The sequence below is a fragment of the Acomys russatus genome, chromosome 1 (assembly GCF_903995435.1).
Source record: "Acomys russatus chromosome 1, mAcoRus1.1, whole genome shotgun sequence".
NCBI classification, from domain to species: domain Eukaryota; kingdom Metazoa; phylum Chordata; class Mammalia; order Rodentia; family Muridae; genus Acomys; species Acomys russatus.
The window spans coordinates 98,536,986-98,559,636 of NC_067137.1; the positions used below are offsets into that span (position 1 = coordinate 98,536,986).

The 22,651-nt window shown below is 39.9% G+C and overlaps 1 protein-coding gene across 32 annotated transcripts in view; it reads left to right on the forward strand.

Annotated features, from left to right (window-relative positions):
- The window catches only part of Nrxn3 (neurexin 3), a 1,522,640-nt gene that overhangs the window by 765,202 nt on the left and 734,787 nt on the right, over positions 1-22,651 (forward strand). The gene's annotated exons all lie outside the window — the stretch shown is intronic.

Genomic DNA, 22,651 nt, shown 5'->3' on the forward strand with positions numbered 1-22,651 from the left:
GAGAGCCATCATTGGCTGGGAGTATGATGGTGTAAGGACCCATTGTGGGAGTTTCAGGGACACTAGGAGAGTCTGGAGAGGACTTTTCAATTATTCCATTGATCTAGGATCTGCCAAAGCGTTTGGGTCACATACAGAAAGTGCTGTGAAGGGGACCGATTTCTTGATCCTTTTTATTCTCACTATGATTCTACACCAGATGCAATTGTCATTGTGGTCCATGTGCAGCCATCCACCAGAGAGAAAGCATAGCAGTGGGGAGGGAGCTGTATTTAGCCAGGGTGGAGTGTTCCTAGGGAAACATGTGATAGGAAAAAGAACTTTTAAAGAAGGAATGGAAGCAAACATAAAAAAAAAAAAATAGAAAGATAAGAAAGATATAAGAAAGGGAAAGAGGATAGGGATCAAGAGAAAATCTATTGAACGATTTTGAGAAAGTGAAATATCTAAAGTATGGAACTGGTATCTTCACTAATGTAGTCATTTGTTCAAATCAGGAAGCCATTGCTCATTTGTTTTAGAGAAAGATGACTTATCAGTTCTTCAGTGGTAATACCTGAGTTTATCCCCAATGTTTTCTACTCCTGTTACACAGACAGCGCCAGTGGCTCTCTATTCCCTACTTGCTCCCGCCTTACAAAGAGACCCTAGAAATAACCAGGAATGCAGTTCCCTCTGAGTCAGGGACATAGGCCTCAGGATTGGCATAAGAACTGGATAAAAGCACATGCAACCAAGTATTATCTGTAGTGTGATAAACATGATTGTGTGTATATGTGTATAATTTTAGAAAGATCAAGTCTTTCCAATTGTAATGGTTAGGATAGATATTTTAATCTTATTAAATTATGAATACTCTACATTTTCTCAACAATTAGCAAAAGTATAATTACTATCAAGTAGTTGTGCCTTTTTCTTTTCCATTAAAAAGAAGTCTTTTCATGTGTGTGAGTGAAGGTGAGCATGTGAAGGTCAGATGACACCCTTAGGCATATAGTTTTACAGAGGTCCCAGGGTTCTGAACCCAGGTCCTTACACTTGTGTGCAAGCATTTTACTCACTGAACCATCTTCCCACTCCCCACCCCCTTAATTTTTGTCCTTAAATGTGACAGTTAAACTTGACAAAGTGTATCTGCTCTATGGTGGCCCCCCACTTTACTAACAGCAGTTGGGAATACCAACAAGAGAGTTATGCTCCCCAAAGTGCTCAGCTAACAGGACCAGCATCTCCTGGTAGGCTGCCCCAGACCTCCTTCAGTGCTAGCTATCAACCCTCAAAAACCACATGGAAGTAGACAATTTTTAAAATTCTTCATTTTCTGTCAGATGTAAAGGTTATTTTTTTCCTTGTAAGAATAGACTGCAATATGTTACATCTCAGCATCCCCTCTATTGTCATGTTGAACCAGATGATTCATTTTAGGGGGAGAATTTTTACTATGAATCATAGGGCATCTAGGATCTAGCAATAAACTCAGTCTCTCCATATAGATGTCACTGCTATCTCCCAAGTACTAGTCATCACAATGAAACCATCTCCAGACTTTACCTACTGTCCCTTGGAAGGGCCCAAATCATCTCAAGTTCAGAGCCAGATGGAATACTGCTGTGTCTCATTGATTCACAGGCCAGAAAAAGACCTGTGCAGGCAGGCTTCCTGCTGACTCCAGAGCCTGCATGGGCAACAGACTTCTACTCATCCTCAAGGGCAAAGCACATTATTTAAAGTTTCTTCCAAGAGACCTGCTGCTTCCACAGTCTGGTCCCTTTTCTTGGTAGACATCTTTGTGCTTTTTTGCTGTCCAAAGTTTCTTAGTTCCTCAGCCTTCATAAGCACATGGCTTACTGTATGCTTATATGCTTATCTGTTTACCTGATAGTTTTTTTGTTGTCTTTTGTTTCCTTCCTTTCTTCCTCCCTCTCTCCCTCCCTCTCTCCCTCCCTTCCCCTCTCTCTTTTTCTTTTCTTCTTCTTCTTCTTCTTCTTCTTCTTCTTTTCTCTCTCTCTCTATCTTGAAAAGTTTCATCCTTTGTTTTGTTTCTAGATTGAAAATGACCTGAGAAGATGGAATGATCTTCCTTGCTTGTCTCATTTAAAAACTTAAGTTTTTTTTTTTTTTCATAGGTGTAGGTGTTTTGCCTGTGTATATATCTGTGACCAATATGCATGTCTAGTGGTTTCAGAGGCCAGAAAATGGAATTAAATCTCCTGGAACTAGAGTTACAGACAGTTGTGATATGCCATGTACATGCTGGAAATTGGACCTAGATCCTCCAGAAGAGCATCCAATGCTATTAGCTGCTGGCCGTCTCTCCAGCGCCTGCTTATCTCATTTTGGTATAGATTTGTCTTTTAGCTATTTATATCAATATCTTTATAACTCTATCTGTACCATATTTTATTATTTAGCCTTTTTTGTAACTATATCCCTTGTTTTCATTATGTGTGTGTGTGTGTGTGTGTGTGTGTGTGTGTGTGTGTGTGTGTGTGTGTGTGTTGATCCTTCCATACTTCTTCTTGTTTGGACCTTATATCCTAGTCTATCGATTTCTATATCCATTCAGCTATTTTCTTCATGACTTCTTTCCACTTTTAAGAGTGGAGGTATGTTTTCACATCTCTGTTTACAACTGCATCTTTCCTTTCTGTTAGATTTTCATGTCATTTATACCTTCTTTTTGGAAATGGCCCACCTTGTCTAAGATCCTACGTCTTCTTCTGGGTAAGAAGTTCCTTAGACAAGCAACAGAAACTCTTTATTTCTGCTGAATGTTAATCAACTCCAAGTGAGAGAGAGGAAAGGCTTTTCAGTTAGTTTATCTGAAGCAAATTGCTATATTATGTTGTAGAAGTGAAATGTTTTATATCTTTCATGCTAATTTCAGGGAATATTAAATACTTCATGTTTCATAAACTCAATACTACAAGTAAATTTGAAATGATATATTCTATATAATAAGTAGTTATTTTAGGCAACTTGTTTGTGATATATCTCTGAAATCCAATATGTTTCTAATGTAACGGGAAATAAAATAAATGATGATTGGTAGAAAAGATATTTTTTAAAAAGTTCAAAAATAAGAAAGAAAAAATCAGGTTTAGCAGTTTGTAGGTGACTGTCTTTTACTTTGTTTGGTTCCTGTCAAAAATCCAAGTCAAGACTAAGGGCATTGTAAGCTCCCAAGGACAGTTGGGCCATCCTATCTTGTCAATTTTCTAAGAAAATGAGAATTGTAATAAACTCGCAAAACAGATTGGAATCCATCTGGTGTAACCAAATTAATCCTCCTTTAATGATTGTTTATATTGTGTATCCAAAATCAAACTCAGAATCAAGAGTTAATCAATTACAATTTATATTTGGTTTGGCTCACCAAAAAAAGAGGGAATTGTAAAGTGAGTAAAATTTATTTTATAGTATAAACAGGCAGAAACATGTATCTTAATTGGACCATATGTAAATAAATCAAATGATGGTTCCAATTTTTATGGTTGCTATTGTTTGCTTTGTTGTAGTTTGGGGGAATGTAACAGCAGCTGAGATTGTGAAGCTATGGGAAGAGGCTTGTTAACCCCCTTTGAAGAATCCCACTGATCAAATAAATACAAATAAAACCTGTGGGGATGGCAAGGACATCGTACACAAAGATGGGAAATATTTCCCACCTCACTAGCTGAGGATACATTTCTTGCGGATTCTATTCAAATGTCACTAACCTTAATAATACATCATTAAAAATGAGCTCTGAACAGTTAGTACTTAGAGATTACATGATATTTTACATGGGAAATTTGTTTCATTTGGAAAATTACTCATGCTTCTATCACCTTAATGTGAACTCTGTTTAATTCAGTCAAATTTAAAATGTCATATCATTTATTCACTGGCCCTTAGCCTAGATTTGGGAGGCTGAGCACTCAGACGTTACTGCCCTCCTCACAGAGATCTCAGCAGACTTGGGAAGCCCCACATATAGTCAAGCATCCCTGATAACGGATGAAACAGAAGTGACCCAAAAGTGACAAAAGAAAGCTGTGAGTGTGTCCTGCAAGAGCATGTGTCTCTTGTAGGCATGTCGGTGAGGACAGTGACACGTGACTGCCCCACTTTTCCCGTGGTTCGGCTTCTCCATTTCTAAAATCAACCTACTCCTTAGGCCCCGACAATAGGCTAATTTACTTCTAGACTTTCACTCTCCCTTCACTTAAGCTTCCATACTGTAGCCAATTATTTTCAATATTTGGTGAATTTTACTAACAATTAATTGGTTAGAAACCAACTAGTGAATCTTTGGGATTAAAACACAAAATTTGGCCCTCTGACTCATTACACACTCTCTCTCCATGTAACTCAAATCCTAGTCCACTTTCTTCTCTACCTTGGTGCCTTGGGGCCAAGCTATTTCATCTGTGAAGTGAGGAAACTGCTGAAATCTAGGAGGCTGGCATGCAGTGCCTGTTAGCTGTTGGCTCTGTTGTCGCTTTTTGTTAGGCATCCCTTTCCAAGGCAATACTCTTCTCTCCCTCAGCCCTGAAGTGCTCTGAGTTCCCAGCTCTTGTGTGCCTGCTGCATTCTTTTTTTAAAAAAAAAATAAATTTTATTTATTTATTCATATTACATCTCATCCCTTGTATCCTCCCATTCCTCCCTCCCTCCTATTTTCCCCTTACTCCCCTCCCCTATGACTGTGACTGAAGGGGACCTCCCCCACCCTGTATATGCTCATAGGGTATTAAGTCTCTTCTTGGTAGCCTGCTATCCTTCCTCTGAGAGCCACCATTCTTTGACTCCTTTGCTGATTCATACTTGGGCCCAGGCTTTGACCTTTTCCAAGAATCATTTTACTGACCTGTACACGACAGGCCTTAAGCCAAGTTAGCCTTTACTGTAACATCTCACACCTTACATTTAATTGCTTGCCTCTTTTCTCCTTTCTTTCACCATGCACACACCTTGAGGGGAAAAAGTGTGCCTGCTACTAGCTCAGAATAAATTGTCTTTGCAGCTCCACTTCCTGGCACAATGCCTGGCTCACGGGAGGTGTTCAAGTAACTCCTCCTATTTCCACTGAATGAGTAAAGGCGGTTGAGAATTCACGGAGAGGACTGACTTAATGCAGGTCCTGCTTCACATATCTGCGTGTTAAAGGCTTATGTGTTTATCAGTAGACAGGTGTCTCCATGGAACACTGGAACCTTCCAGATGTTCTGAAGGCTATCTGGGGCAATGAACATATGGTCAAGCAATGTGGGGATTGGGGATGTCCTTCTTTTATAGAACTCTGATTTTTATTAACCCTATTCTAACTGCATGGACAAGAAAATACAACCTAAGTTTTCCCAAATAGTTTGAATTATAGAATACAGCTTTATCAATATGTCATGAAACCCAAGAACACTGCCTCAAGGAGTATAGTGCAGAAAGGACAAGGCCAACTCAATCAAATCTGCTATAATCAACACTTCTATTTTTACTTCATGGTCCTCAGCTTGTTTCAGGAAGTTGTCCAGAGCCCAGTAAGGCCTTAGCTCTGAGTAGAGGCTAGTTTGGGCTGAAACTTTGGGTGGGTGCCAAGTATAGCAAACTCGATTCTATTTATTAATGTGCAATTGCACTGGTCATTATGACCTACCTTCATAGTAGCACGTCTCCCTCACCCAGTATTCAATGAACAGAGGAGATGGGGCATGGAGATCTTAAAAAGACAGGTCTCAAAATTTCAGTGGGTTTAAGGACACTGTACGTGTTTCTAGTATTTTCCCCCAAAATACACAGGTCACTTGTTAAAATGACCGATTCCTAAGGCCTCAGCCCAGACCTACCAAGTGTGACACTTTATGAGTCGGGTTGTGTAGACAACATCTATAATAAGCCATATGATGATCTTTATGTTTCTTGATGGCAAAGAACCATGATTCTAGATAATGTTTTGAGTAGGGGGAACTTCAAAAATTAAAAAAAAAAAATAGTATTTATCAGGGGCATTGTTTCCAAGATGTATTGCCAGCTGCTTGTTGACCAGAACCTGAGAAGTGAGACTTAAGAAGAGAGAAGATTTACTTTACTTTGTGCTTGTAAGATTTCCAGCCTAAGACTGGGAATGGTAGCCATAGGTCCGAGCCTCTGAATGGGTTAGACACAAATGGTGGGAATGTCCAGCAGGGCAAGAACCACTTGCATCAGCAGCCATGGGGCAGAAAGAGAGAGAAGGGGCAAGAATTCTATAACATGACCCAACCACCACCACCACCATGGACCTGGCATCAATAATCTAAGGACATCCTAAGTTACTGTCTGATCTGAGCTCTACCTCTAAAGCGTAGTGATCTGCTTCCTAATGGTTCTACCCCTTCCTAGTAACTCTACCGCAGGAGCCAAGCTTTCAAAATCTTGGCCTTCTCAGAACAATAATCCAAACTAGAGCATAAGGTCACTTCTGTCATGCATTAAGCAATTGTGTGTAGGAGTTATTAGTACTGTGATATTCTCTGTTTCATATACATATGAACAAACACATGTAAAAGACTAAGAAATCTTGTCGAGGAAGAGAGCTGTGGGGCAAGTAATTTCACTGCCTGAGACTTACCATCGCACTGTGACACAGGATGCATGGCTTGGAACCTGCTTGCACTGTGAGCTTGAGGCTCAAGAGAGTTTGTTAAGAAACAGAGATACACATATGAAATAGAAGGTCCTGGGATTGGAGAGATAGCTCAGTGGTTAAGTGTGTACTGCTCTTAACAGAGGAAAAAAGTTCAATTTCTAAAACCTTTGTTGGGGTGGCCCATAACTTCTTGTATCTCCAGCTCCAGGGATCCAATGTGCTTTTCTGCCTTTCATGGACATTGCACCCACATGCACACACCCTCACTCACACACTCATAATTTTAAAAAATGTTTTTAAAAAAGTATAGAGACTTCCTTGTTTTTAATAGCTGAGTAGTATTCCATAGTGACTCAGAGGAAGGATAGCAGGCTACCAAGAAGAGACTTGATACACTCTGAGCATATACAGGGGGAGGAGGTCCCCCTCAGTCACATTCATAGGAGAGGAGAGTAAGGGGAAAATAGAAGGGAGGGAGAGATTGGAGGATACAAGGGATGGGATAACAATTGAGATGTAATATGAATAAATTAATAAAATATATTTTAAAAAGTATAGGTACATGAGAAATAAAGCACTCATGATGCCTGTACGTAATTTTCTTGCTATACGTAAGAGCATTTTTCTGAGTGGACTACATTAGTTGATTATATCTGGTTTAAGAGCACATTTTGAAAATAGACTTTAGTGAGAAAATAATTTCCGACAATTTAATATGTCTGTTGGGAATATGAGAAACCTTTAGGCTGCACAGACTCGAGTCATATAAAGCAGTCTCTTCAAATCTCACAATAGCTCACTGTTGAACATCATTACTACAAACTTGGAATGATTCTGTATTCTAAGCAAATGCTTTGGAAAATGAATGGGAGATTCCTTTATGAAACAAACCTCTCACCTGGTGCTGTGTGGGCTGAGGTAATTCAAAGCATCTCACATCTAAGAAGTACATCAAACTCACAGAGCATAGTAAAACCCGTGGGCAAGATTCACAGGCCATAGCATCTGATCTCACTATGGTTTTTAGCTAGTTCATACTTTTCCTCTTATCAATGTCAGCCATTTTTTAATGGAAGCCAGTGTATTAGAAGTAACTGAGAAAAAGCCTGAGGACAAGGTAGATTTGATAGAAAACAGGTAAAGCCAAAGTCATCTTCACATACAATGGCTAAGAGGGAAGAGAGCAAGATGAATTGTCTTAAGTGAGGATTGTCCCTTTAATAAACCTTGCCTTATTCTTCATCTTCAGGAGGGTCTTACTGTATGATTTTCATTATATAAAGCATGCCATATTGGCCTTTTTATGAAAATATATATGACCTTCTCTTCCGACAGCCATTCCTGTGAAAAGAACAAGTCCCTTTTCTGTCCATCTACTACATGGACATATTCATAGAAAATCTAAGATTTTTCAAGTAAAATATACTTTAAGCTTATAGTCTTAGAGACCCAAAGAAGTTAGGCCAATAAATGCCTCATATTCCACTTTTCTCTCTGTTAAGTGACATACACAAGATCTTAAGTCCCCTATATAACTCAACTTATATAACTTCTATTTATGTATAGGAGAACAAGAATATATGAAATAAAATCACCAGTCTGTGTGACAGTCACTCAAATTAATCTTGATGATTCTTTCTCTCTCTTGTTCTTTAGATTTCTAGTCACGTATTACAACTTAGAATAAAATTTATGAAAGGGGCTAGATAAATCGACTTGCTCCTTTATTACTATATAAACAAATATGAAACCCTACACAAGTGTGCAAATGCACACTCTATGTGTGTGATTTTACTGCCAAAGTAGACTTTCTGTGTCTGGTTTACAATGACATTAATTTGAATTTAAGTCTTTCCAAAAGAAAAAAATAATAGTTTTTGGTTTTGTTTTTCTTTATGTAATAATTTCCCCTTGTTCTTTGAGGTGTGTTAGGTTTATATACACTTGCCTTTCTATGATATTGTTGCATATAATTTTGGATATGTGAGGAAATGTAATTATAATATCACTGAATTAAGCCAGTGAGTGTCTAATATTATGCTTAGCGAATATTTTCATACTATGCACTTGTCATAAAAATTTCAAAGCATCAAATGGCCTTTTTGTTTAAATTACACTATCCACCATTGATGGGTGATTGTTTTAAACTTGACTATATTTTTTTCTCCTGAAAACAAGAAAAGTAATTCCTAAAACTAACATGCAGTTTGTTAGATACTTCACAGTGGTGGAACTACTTGTGGCACATGCATGAGTGTATGTGAAAGACAAGATATGGTAGTGTGAAGTCTCTACTTGTCTCCAATCTTAAACCCTTGGATGGATACAATGTATGCTTACTGTAAAATAGAGAGAAATAAAAACGGAAATCATAGCATTTAATGTAAACATATATATCAACTGCATTATTATTATTATTATCTTGTCGGTTTTGTTTTGAGGTTTTTTTTTTTTTTTTTAAGTAAGTGACAAGAAGCATCTAAAGGTGGATAAAATGGCAGCAGAGTGTGGGTACTGATAATCAGGATCTCAAAGGGACAGTGCTTTCTTGGTGACATGGAAATAAATGACTACTTAAAATAATAGACTAAGGAAAATCTGGCTGCGGTGGCGCACGTCTGTAATCCCAGCACTCAGGAAGACAGAGGCAGGTGAATCTCTGTGAGTTTGAGGCTAGCAGGGTCTACAAAGCAGGTCCAGGACAGCCAAGGCTACACAGAGAAACCCTGTCTTGAGAAAATAAAAAAGGAAAAGGAAAGAGAAATATAGAGGGAAAAGTATAGAAAATGAGGTATTTGAGGAAATAGGACAGTTTCATGGTACCTTAACTGTTATAATGAGCAGAGGGAAATGGGGGAGCAGATAGAGTTAAGGGGGCTATTGCTAGTTTTAATGCACATTACTAACCTAACGACAATGTTTCTATTTCTTTTAGAGCAGTAGACACTCTGGGGTCTTCCTAATGCTGTGCCCCTTTAATACAGTTTCTCATGTGGTAGTGAGCCCCAACCATAAAATTATTTTTGTTGCTACTTCATAACTGAAATTTTGCTACTGCTATGAATCGTGATGAAATATTTGATATGCAGGGTATCTGATATGTTGCCCCCTGTGAAAAGGTCACAGTTCGCAGGGTGAGAAACACTATCTTAAAGGGACGAGAACGTTGTGAACAGAAAAGTGTCTCAAAGAATTGCTGGCCATTCCTGCAAACCTTTTCCCTCAACTTCCATTCTTGCTCCATCAGGCAGCATCACACTTATTTATAGGTGAGTTGGGTTGAAGATAGCATTTGATTTTGAGATGAAGGAAATAAGAAGGAGCAATCTAAACTTTATCATCCAGAAACAGATGGGGCTCATCCGTGAAACTCGGTTTTCAGGGAACCCAGGTCTGCTTAGTTGCGCTGACAGATCAGGAGCTGTTTAACACTCCACTGGTCCCTCTGAATGCCTTGCACGCCTTGGCTCTTCCAGTGCAAAGACAGCATGCATCTTCTGAGTACCTCTTCTCATCTCCCCAGTTCCGGACCATTCATAGCAGGTAGAGGCAAAATGAAAGCAAAGGATTTCTAGTTGCTCTAGCTGACCTCCCAAGGTCTTTTCATTGTGAAGTAAGGTGTTAGACAATAAAGCACCTGACATCTTCCCTTCTTCCTTTCTCTTACACGTTCTTCACCAGGTTGGGAGGAGAGGCACTCCTAAAAGAGCATGTCATTTTCAGTTGACTTTCCCGGAGCTGAGCTAGGAACCATTGCCAAGGCCAGTGCGCATAAATTCAGTCCGCCTGACAGGAGACGAAGGGCTGTGGGATTTATGACTTACTTGAGTTCTCATACATCACCTTCTGTGCTGCTCGCTTATGATGGCCCTGCCAAAAGATAAAGAAGTGTAGGATGCCTGGTACGGGTTGTGGTGACAGGCCAGGGACAAATGTCTCTGTTGGGTAAATTGATTTGAATGGCTCTAGTGAAATATCAGGTTAGGTTGAAAGTATGATTGGGTTTAATGATCCTGCTGACTTCGTAGACTGCTGGGATTCGAAAGCCTCGACAAGTTAATTAACACACTCCATGAAGGGGGTGGGACTGGGTATTTGTAAATCTGTGTAATTACTAATGTCAGAAAATACCACCATGTAAAATCTAGGTCCATTCTTAGGTGTAATATATTCAATCTCCACTGAATAGCAGGAATGTTATTTGAAATCTATAAAGTATTTAACTGAGAAAAAAATTGTTGGGAATATTATTTCTTCCTTTATATCCCTAAGTCAACAAGCAGAAATCTAAAGGACTAAACATATCTAATGAAAGGACAGTTTTTCTATCCCAATAAAATGTAGTAGACAGCCTTAATGACATAGTGAGAAAACAGGATATTTTTTTCTTTGTATGAAAGTGGAGTTGTGTTAGGCACCTCAATCAAAGCTTAAATAGATGGCTTATTCTCTTCAATTATGATGAAAAATATTCCCTTAGCTTTGGAATGTGGCTGTTCAGCTAAAAACAATAGAGTTAGATGTGTTCACAGGACCAAACTGTTTTGCAGATTTCATGTCCTATGTTGAAGTTGCCTCTGCACTCACTTCCCAGTCAGTATGGTATTCTCCCTATTCTTACCCCTAGCTAATTATTCTTGACAGCTTATGGTTTGATTTTATTTAGGGGCAAGAATGACTGCCCCCACCTTCCAAACGTACGGCAAAACTCCAATTATTTCTCTGAACTTTACACTTTCCCTTTGCAGCCAGGATTGCTATATCTACTTTTTGTTTACTTCTGATCAGTCAGCAGCGCTATGGGTGAGCAGGAATTCCTGTCTACCTGGCCTCTGCTCGCTAAGTCTGTCTCTTGAAATCTGAGCAAACTCCTCATGTTTGCTTGACATAAAGCGTGACTTCTGTGTTTTGGTGAGCGGCTGAAAGCCCTGGCATGCCTTCTCTAGTGTGTGTGAACTGAATGGGAATGACTGTAGGGAACAAAACCTATTGTTGAATATGTTCCAGTTTTAGAAACAACAACAAAAATAACCCAGAAGAAACAAAACTAAACAGAAATCCGCAGGAGTCAGCATTTGCATGCTATTCTCACTTGACAATGTGCTGAAGGGAGATACTGCAAAAAGCTGCCTCACCATTCTTAGGAGAGTCACCAGTATCATCAGGAACGTTGAAGCTGTCTTCATGGGATGTGGATGTGTCCCTGTCCTGGAGCTGCCCTTTAAGGTGATCCCTGCCTTGGACTCTTCCAGCATGTCGCCTGCAGGTATCATCCTCCCTTTCTGAGAAGCATCCCTTTGTTTGGGTTGCACTTTAGGTAATATTGGATTGTGTTGGTGAACCCTATAGATGTCCTATGAGCCCCATAGCGATGCTGCTCTCTGGCTCATGACTAATACTGGTTGCCACCCAGAAGTGCACTGGTTTTATTTTTAACTCTTAAGAGAACATCAGAACTGAAAAGAAAATGAGGGAGTTGTCCAACATAGCACAACTCCAAAGGGACGTGACAGTTTTTCTCCTTGTTGGAATTGTCTCAGTAACGCATGTTCCCCACCGTTCCATGGGGTCTGTTGTTAAACATAGGAAACAAGCACTTCTCTTGCCGCTCCTCCTCAGACACACCTGCAACTCTGACCTAAATCCCTTAGTGAGGGAACCAGGCAAGGCTTTTCCAGCAATGCAGATTTGCCTGATCTTTCCATAGCCACTTTAAACTAAAAATATATGCCTCCCCAGGGGATTAGCTGTTGTTCTCAAGTGGCCTTCCTCAGTTCCTTCTATCTCACTATGCCAGTGTTTTTCCCCCACAGCATAACCATAATTTATAATTCTTTTGGTTATTAGTTGATCTATTATCTGTCTCCTATTCTCCACCATGGAGGTGTCAGCTAAAGAGAAGAAATCCTGAGTTGTTTCTGCCCCCATGCCTACCAGTGCCCTATACAAAGTGGGGAGCAGTTATCATTCTATAAGTGAGGAAATACATGAGTGGATAAATGTTTCTGGAGAAACAGAGTGCTATCAAATTGTTCTAATGCTGGAACATAAAGGGTTAAATGTTCCACAACAAAAAATCATGCTAAGTGGCATGACTAAAGGAGAAAGAATGAAAATATAAAAGGGGCCTAATAGAATGTTACTGCAGAAAAATATGTCTGGCCTGAGACCGGGGAATGGGAGGGTTTGCTATGCAGCCTTGGCAGACAAAGTGCTGGAAGAGCAAACAGTATGGCTATACACACAAGGATGGGCATGTATGGGGTAAACATGACCTCACAGTAAGTAAAGCAGAGTTCAAGTCCTAACCCCACTAAAGAGCTCTTGATTTTGAACTATGTATTTAACGAACAGTTCCAAGAGCTCTGTGATTCCCAGGCACATTACCACCATTAGTTTTCCCTGACTCTCAGTTTCCTTGGCTGCTAAGTGACGATATTAATCCATGGTTCAGAGGTTTTTTATGAAGTAATGGATGTCAAAGAACCTGGTTTTTAGCAGGTACTTTCATTCATAGTGATTTTAGCTGAGTTTAGGTGACCTGATATACTTGGAAATGGGTTATTTAAAGTCCAGGAGCAGATCCATTATAATGCAATAATTAGAATGGATAATCACACTTGAAGGAAATTGACCGCCCAATGTGTAAATGCAGTGTATTAATGAAGTGCGGAACCTTGGCTCTGGAGAGCTAAGTTCTAGTTTTAATGTAACCTTAGGTTCTGGGATATGCTGAGGGGAAAAATCCCACCCAATTTATCTATGTCTTGAGATCCTTGCTCTTAGGATTATAATTATTACAGATACCTGAATGTGAACTTACTCTCTTCTTGAAGGGTTCAGTAAGGAGAGTGACGAGCACTTCTCTCTAGAACATTAAGCTTAAGCAGAAAGGTGTCATATGAAGAATTATAATGGAAGCAATGTGAGAAGTAAGTGGCTCACTCAACCATTTTCACAATTCAAAGGTGTTCCCACAAATCGTCATTCTAATTCAAAGATCTATCTAGATTAAATAATGATTCTGGGGTTAACCAGTTCTCCAGTGTTTCAGGGTCTGTCATTGTGAATTGTGGTGTCTCTTAGCTAGTACATAAAGAAGAATGTGAGGGAGGAAAGATTTGAATAGTGAAGTGTTAGAAAATGGTAAAGACAGCCTAGGGGGGAAAGCAGGAAAAAAGAGAGCACAGAAGAAAAAGCATAGTGGAGAAACAGATTGGCGTAGCCAGAGGAAAGCTGAGAGCCATGGAGGGGGAAATAGCTGCAGACAGAAGAAAGCTTTCTCATTTATCTAGCAAAACCTGTTCCATTCCTCTTCCTGGTGGGACTGCATCTGAAATGAAAGCTACTGTGTCGGGAACTGTCAGTATTACTCGCATGCCAATGGTTCCTAGAATATCCCACTGGATTCCCAAAGTACCCACAAAAGCAAAATACTTGGCTGGTGGCTTTCCTTCATTAAGCAGTAAATAGTCTGCAAGCTTGTGTGAGGTTGAGACAAGGCAATCTTGATGACGGCACGAGTCAAACTAATACAACACTAAAAATCTAGACTTTTATAGCACTCACAATAGCACCGACAAGAGGAATCCTTAACACATGGTTTCCCCATTATAGCCACTTTAGAGATGAGACACTGAGGCTTAGACTGGCCTCAAATACATAGTTTACCCAAGTTCATGTGGTTTTATGAATGACAGGTCTGTACTTGGATCAGTCTGATTTCTTAGCTCACACTCTTCTAGACTCCTTGGCCTGGGTAGACTAACCTCTAGTACTTATTTTCTATAACATTAATATGAGCATGTAAACATTGTGTAGGATGAGAGTACAGACATTACAAACGACTAATTTTGAGTAGAATCTCATCTGAAAAGAAAGTTGCCTTCTCTCTCCACCACTCCCTCCCCTGCTCTGCCTCATTCTTAGTGTTGGTTTAAAACATAGACTAGGGAATCTGCAACAAGAGCTTGTGTAGCTGAAGTGGCTCAGTTGAGCAGCAAAGTTCTGCCATCTGGGTTATTGCAGATGTGTCCTGCTCTTTTTGAAAAAGAGCAACTAGGACAGAGGAAGTGATTCAAAAAACGCATAAAAGGGATTTGGAGGAGGGGTAGGATTTTCCTTAATTATCCCTGCTGTAGAATGGCAGGCCCAAGTCAAGGGTCTTTTATTTCCACTCAGCAAGCAGCCCAAGCAGGCTCTAGGATGTACAGCACAAACACATGCTATTTCACTCCTTTCCATCCTCTTAAAATAAAACAATCAGGAACTCATTTTTCAGAACAATCCTTTGTTAAATCAGCCAGCAAAGACAACGAAATAGGAACTACAGAAAATGAAATGGTGGGAATTATCATATAAATATTAAATCCCATCTTCACCAATTAAATTCCCTTTACAAAGTGGTTTAGTTAAAGAACACCCATAGTTTCTGGTTTTCCTGCTTCTCTTCTGGAATCTTTATGGTTTATCAGTTTGCTTCTCTCAGTCACCAGTTTCTAGTTGTTGACACTAGAGTGTTTTAGGTTCTGGGACCAGCTCACAGGATTTGAGAGCAGAACACGCCTGTGATGTGAGCCAGGGGTCTGTAATGGTATGGGCTGTTAGGGATGCTGTTGGGGGACTGTAAAAGGCTGAACACCCACTGGAGGGAGGCCAGTTAGTGCTGTAACGTTCCTTCCTATTAGTCTGAATGGTCATTCCTACTACCAGGTGGAGGGTTTGAAATCTCCTATATATCCAACAATTCAAATCTCGCTTCTGGGACTATTCCATTATGCTGATGCAGGTACCGACCCCTGTTATCCTGTGATCTGGGACAGCCTTGATCCTATTGGTCCTCAATAGACCTTTCTCACATATGGTACACCAGGCCTCTCCGCAATGTGGCTTTTTGCGGACTGAAACTTTATTGGGCAGATTGGAAGGCTGTGTCAGCCAAGAAGCCTCCTTGGTCTCTGATGAGTTGAATGTGCTCAAAGAGACATTTACTGTCATGAAAAGGAAGTTACCGGATGTTGGTCCTTTCTGAATATGCCGTGATTAATAGTGGTCATATTTCACAACCCTGGCATTACTGACATTTCAACTGAAGGACTCTTAGCGGTGGGAGGCTGCCCTGTGCAATGTGGGATACCTAGAGATATCCCTTGGCTCTACCTAGACGGTGCTTGTGACATTTTTTCCTCACTACGATAACAGAAAGTGTCTCCAACCATTGCCAGTTGCCCTCCCAGGGGTGAAGTCACACCAGCTAAGAACTATGTTTTAGGTTTTGTGTTCTTTGAAATAAGATTATGTTTTCCTCCTCCTCACTTTTTATGCTTAGAAAGTCAAGTCCTCTTCTGAGAAAAAGCTAGTTTTAAGAAATCATACCGCACTTTAATCTTATAGTAGTCAACCTTTACCTAATGTAAAATAGAGAGATGGAGGACCCAATACAATATATATATATATATTTATATATGCTTTTCTTGAGCCCAAATCCTCTGAATTTGAACATTTGTTACCAATTAACTATGCAGTCTTGGCCAGGTTAAAATACTCCTCCAGTTCTGTTTTTAGCGTTCTCTTATGTGTAAGGCGAGTAATGAGTGTGCCATTTTCATGGTGTGTAGCAGCGACTCTATGAGCTGATGTAGAGATCTCATAGCACAATGGCTGGCATATGTTGAGAACACTCAATGGGGATTTTAAAAAATGCTTATTCTTATTGATCATAATACTTTAAAAAATTAAGATGCTTGTTATCAAACCAGCCTTTAATTTTTCTTTAGCAAATATATTTCATATATTTTAACTCTAGAAAGACTCACAAATGCACACACATAAGACACACACACATACTACACATACGTGTATTCAGGACATGTATGTGTATTCATGTCACACACACACACACACACACACACACAGCTCCCTCCCTCCCACAAACATGCTCATGCCTCATCATTCACACCCATCCCTATGGCCCAAAAAGTTTTGTGTAGTATTTTTGGACAAACGTAGTCCATTCTGATTCAGTCTCCAGGCTTTTCTGCTTCTGCTCTTACTGTTTCAAGCTTTTTCTCCCAGTTATTTCATTGCAGATCACCAACAGACGAACTGCAAATCATCCCCCTTGATTTTTAAGCCGGTGCACCAGTGAAAAACACTCCTGGAGTAGCTTTTGATTTTATGCTTCATTGCTTAGGTTTCATCATACGCATCATGACATCTTCAAAGAGAAGACAAAACCAGGAGGAAAATAACTCTTTTGACCAGAAATAGCAAACCTGTATCTATAATGGCACAGAAATGTACAAGATGAGAGACGGTGTCTATTTAATATTTTATGAATTTATGTATTTGTGTGCTGATTTATTTAGCCACGGGACGAAAGTGGACCTCACAGGAACAGCCGCTTGTCCCTTGTGTTTCTGGGGTTGTTCACACCTTTTCTGCACCTCCTTCTGTTCCCCACACAGCTCCTCAAAAAGAAGCCATCATTCTGCTCCCCTGCTTCAAATTTATGATCAGGGATGGGCCATAAACAGAGAGAGAGCCAATCCCAATCCCAGGTGTGGCACCTTTCTTGTTGTGAGAGGTGTGACAGCTTGTTAGGGCTATAAAGAACAGATCTGCTCTCCTGTGCCTTATGATTCCTGCCCTGGGTAGTGACTGAGGGGCTCTGTTATGGTGGCTGCAGGCAACTCAAAGGCCAAAGGCTGGGGCTTCCCTAATCACTCTGAAACCCACCGTCTTCCATACATGTCCTTCCTGTGCTATCACTTTTGAACCTCCAGCAGACTCACAACTCAAAAGACCTATGTAATTCACAGATCAGTAGGGAACTGAGTGATTTACTTTGTCTAGATGAAATGGTAAAGGCAAATTCCATTTGTCGATGCCCAGACAGTCCTGCGGGGGGTCCTCCAATAGATATGGTACAGAAATCTGGTGGGACTCTGACTACACCATTCACGTCTTGCACATGTGCAGCTGCACCCTGATGATGCATTATCGGCATGCCTCTCAAATAACATAGTGCATGAGAATCACCATCATTTCATCACCTTCCATTTCTGACCCGCAGGCTTCTGAGGTACAGCCTGACAGTCTGCACTACTTATTTATTTCCATGCATGTTAGGCAACTTTATCTTATTTTATTTTGGGCATGATAAGGATTGCGCCAAGGGGCTCATGCATGTCATACACACACATACGTTTTACCACTAAAAATGTATCCCCAATCTTAGGCAAGCATATCTTTACAAAATTCAAGGTGGCTGAAGCTGACAGTTCTAATCTTTTGACGCTATTTTGCAAAATGAGATCCTATCTCCCTACCTCCTTATTTCGCATCTATGCACTGTTTTTCTTCAAGTAGCAATTATCAGCGTTTAAAGGAACCAACAGTAATTGGTGCAGTTGCTATAGGTAGGAAAAAAAGCTTTTTTTTATGTCCACATATCATGATAAGTTCTAAAAACTGAGGATATATAGTTATTACTGGGCTTAGCCCCCTTCCCTGAACAGAAGCACATTTTAATAATCTGACAAGTGGCCTTTCAGGCACAAGCCTGTCACTGCATAGAACTGCTAGCTCTTCTGTTCCTGAGTTCTGAGGGTAACGGAACCTTCTCAGCACGTCAAAATATGTTCTACCCACTGGAGTATGTTTAGACATTAAAACCCAATGCCAGTACTGCACCTTAATATATTTCTGATCTCTTCCCTCCTCTTCCTTTTCCATTCTACTGGTAATTGCAGTTGCAGTCCACACTTTGGGGTTGAGACCTATCCTTGTCCCTATGTAAAGACAGCTAAGCAGAAACAGTAAGGTACAGAGAGGGCCTAAGGATTTGGACATTGCATACATGTGCATACACACATACACATACATAATTTGGAAAGGGCAAGTCTCTTTTTATCAGCAAGGCTTATAGGATAGTATCAACTGAAGAGTGAGTGTTCTTATGGCCCATGGATTTTGGCTGTATAAAATACTTCATATAACAAGTATCCAGATTATAAGGATGTGGATTCTATTTTATCAGAGTATATTTAGACAATAGCAAGCAAGGCATGAAAATTGCTTTCCTAGACAAATTAAAAAAGAAGAAACCAAAACATTACAAAATGCAAACCCAAACTCAACGCCATCACTGCCAACACCTGCTTTGACTCTGAAGTGTTCAAGTTGTTCTCTTTCGGAAGCAGTTCCTACCTGCAAAGGTAGATGTGAGTTTTGAGCTATGGCTGTGGCAAAAATCAAGTTGAGTTTGCTTGATATAACTTGGTTTCCATTGCTGTGATAAATACCATGACCAAAACCAACTCGAGGGAAAGAGGCCTTGTCTCATCTTAACAGCTTTCAGGACAGCAATTCAAGGCATCAACCTGGAGGCAGGAAATAAGTGAGACACCATGCAGGAGTCTGGTTACTGGCTTGGTTTCATAGTTTGCTTGGTGACACATACTTTCCTAAAGGGTGGTACCACCACAGTGTTCTGGACCCTTGCCCTCCCCACTACAATAATTAAAGAAAATGCTCCTACAGGTTTCCCTATGAGCCAATCTGATGGAAGGATTTTAAGTTGTGTTCTCTCTTTCTAGGTCACTTTAGCTTGTATCAAGTTGACAAAAGCTAAGCAGCACATATGCATACACATATCTTTGTGACCTAGAATTGCCTTTGATTTCTGGGAAAGAATGTGCCAGCACTAAACATAAAAGAAAATATCAGCATGTTGGATACACTCAAAATCATAATTGTTAAGGCAGCAGTTCTCAATCTGTGGGTCAGGATCCCTTTGGGGGGTCACATATCAGATATCCTGCCTATCAGATATTTATATTATGATTCATAACTATAGAAAATTACACTTATGAGTTATCAGCAAAATAATTTTATGGTTGAGGTCACCACAATGTGAGGAATTGTATTAAAGGGTCACAGTGTCAGGAAGGTTGAGAACCATTGGTTTAATAAAGCTTGTCTTCTTGGGAATTAAAAGATATATCATAGGCTGGAAGGAAATATTTCCATGATACACTTCAATATTAAATTCTATTAAGAATATGTCAATATCTCCTCAAAATAGAAAAGTAAACAATTTAAAATGGTCATACATGAATAAATACTTTATGAAACAAGACACATTAATGGTCGGTACATTCATGAATAGACCATCTCTAGTCATTATAAACCACAATGAAACATTCAAATCTTCTACAATTTGCATAATAAAAAATTGGCTACAGTGAATGTTGCCAGTCTTTACAAGTACTGTGGATCACGTGCCCTACACTTGTGTTTAAACAAGTACAACTACTCTGTAAAGTTTTTGATAAATTAATATAGTTAAACATACAGCTGTACTAGATTTCAGCATGTTTTATTTTATTTGAAAGGCATGAAAGTACACGGTCACATATGTTGACATTGACAGTGGACATATTAGCATATGAGCTTTACATTGAATACACGACATGTATCCATCAACAAGAGGAGATAAACAAGATTATTCCTACATAAAATGCTAGCAATCATTGAGCAAGAGTAAAATGATGATCAATACGGTAATACACGGGTATCTTGAAATCAGTACATCTTATGAGGGTGGAGGACCAAATGTGTCATGCTATATAATTCCATTTTTGTAAAGTTCTCAAACAGACAAAACTAAGTTGTGTTAGATAGCAGTATGCTAATTGCCAATGAAGAGTGGATGCTGGGACAGGTGCAGATATTAAGGAGCTTTCTCAGTTGGGAGGAATGTTCTATATACAGAACTCTTCATTGTAGGCATATATTGACTGGGTTCAACCCATCCAATTATACACTTAAAATTATGTTTCACTCTGTGTACACTTTGTTGAAAATTAAGAGGCATCCCCATGTATTCGAATCTCTAGGAAAGTCTTCATGACTTTGACCTGCTGTGCTCATTTCTCCCAGCAGCCTTTATTTCTCCTCCAGAGCTGAGCACCGTAATCACCAACAAATACCCCTGAGCTGTTTATGAGCATCTCTCAGATGCCTATATCTTCCCTGTGGATAAAGTAGTCCATTGTGCAGCTCCCCCGGGGGAAACTCTCACATATGCCCTTCATGTTAGGCTTCTGCTCCTTGCCTCTCCTGTCCCTTTCTTGTTCTGAGTCATTTCCAGCAGAATGGAATTGATGGTCTTTTCCACTTCAGTTGGACTTCTCATTCAGATTTTTCCAAGCACGTTATAAAGTCTAATTCATTAACATCATCATAAATGGTAATGTCCTGTGAAAGAGAGAGGTGATGGCACCAATTAAAATAATCATCTTGTAATCACAAGTCAAATCTGTGTCGGCGTAAGCATGCGGACTATGCATGGATGCACCCCCCAATCCCTCATCTAACTGAAAAGAGCACAGTATGGTTGCTGAAATTAAATGAAACTGTGGTGGGCGCTTATGGAATGTGCCGTGCTGTACTTAGCACATGGATCTGCAGTGGGGAGGAAGCACAAGAAGAAGAAGATAAGGGCTGCACAAAGATCTGGTGAGCACTATGCATCACATTTCTTGACACAGCCAAGGGGATATGGGCAAGCAAGTGTTTCTTCCTGCGTTCATAGCATTTCAGGACCCGTGAAGCTGAGTCATTTTATCATCATCTTAATGGAAACACAAATCAATTAGACTACTTGCTCAAGGTCATATAAGTTGTTTCCTTCTGGATCTCTTGACTCATATTCTTCCATTGTCCTTTCCTGCTGCAAGTTTTGCAAGTTTTACATTCTCTAGTGCTAGGCTAAGATACCTGGTCCTTGGATCCTTTTTACTTTATATAACAGTTGTTAAGTGCATTGTTCTACTTGTGCAGGTGGCTTTAGGTAAATAATAATAATAATTCTTTCACCATGTATAATAGTAACTGAGAGTTAAAGAATGAGTATTCTGGGCTCAGCACTATTTTTATGTGCATCCAGTCATTCCATTTTCCCAATATACAAGCAGACATTGCCATAAGATGTTGTAATCTACAGCATCCATGCTTCAGAGCCATGAGTTAGCAAAAATAACCTAAAAGTCCATCATATTCTAAATAAGTTTATGATTTTGTGTTGGGCCCATTCATAGCTATCCTTGGTGGCATGTCGTACATACCTACAAGGGGACATGGTAGTGAATCCCACTTTTTACTTTCAGACTCAAAAATCATTGCATGGTTTAAGTATCTGTCTCTGGTCACTCGGTTTGCCTGGGTTAGAGTCGGAAGCAGAAAGTAAGGACTCTGGTTCACGCAGCCAGTTGGGAGCATCTGTGACCCAAGTTCTGACCATAGGAGAAGATATAGGAATTTGCTTCTTCTGGGCAAGAGATGAAAGTCTCAGAGACGAGAACCCATAGAAAATTCGTGATAGTTAGCATTACATGAGAAGTTGTCACTGCAAAGTAGTTTGACTTGAATTTTCCCAAACCCAGTGAACATGTATGATCATTATCTCACCTCTCCCCCCTCCCAACACACACACATGAAGAAACTGAAACTGGTAATGGAAAGGAATGGGACTGATGGCCGCAGGATTCAGTGTGAAGGGAGCCAGACTGACTATGGATGCTATTTTGTTTTTGTTTTTATAGCACAGCCTTAATTGATGACACAGTAAACAGAGTCAGCACTAAATCAAACTTAATTTGAGAAACATTTTTGCCTAGTTGTTTCTGAGATAGAAGGTGTCTTTGGTTTGCTCTAGACTGCCTTCATTTTTTCGTGGAACTGGCATCAAATCAATTTTAGAAAGAAAAGAAAACAACAAGCTTCCCTCCAAGGTCTCCCTGGTCACTGTGACCTGACATGTTCTTGGTTTAAGCTGGTAATTCCAGAGAAAGGGCAACATTAGAGAAATGGCAGCTCCCATTTGGGGGGAGTTGTGAATGTATGGACCATGGGAGGAGACTGCTGGAAAGCCCAGGGCTGTCTTTGCCCCTGGCCCCTGTCACCAGGATGGGCAAGTTTGCATCCAGCAAAGAGAACAAGCAGTCTCATGGCTCTCTTGCCACTGTTAGGAGATAGGGA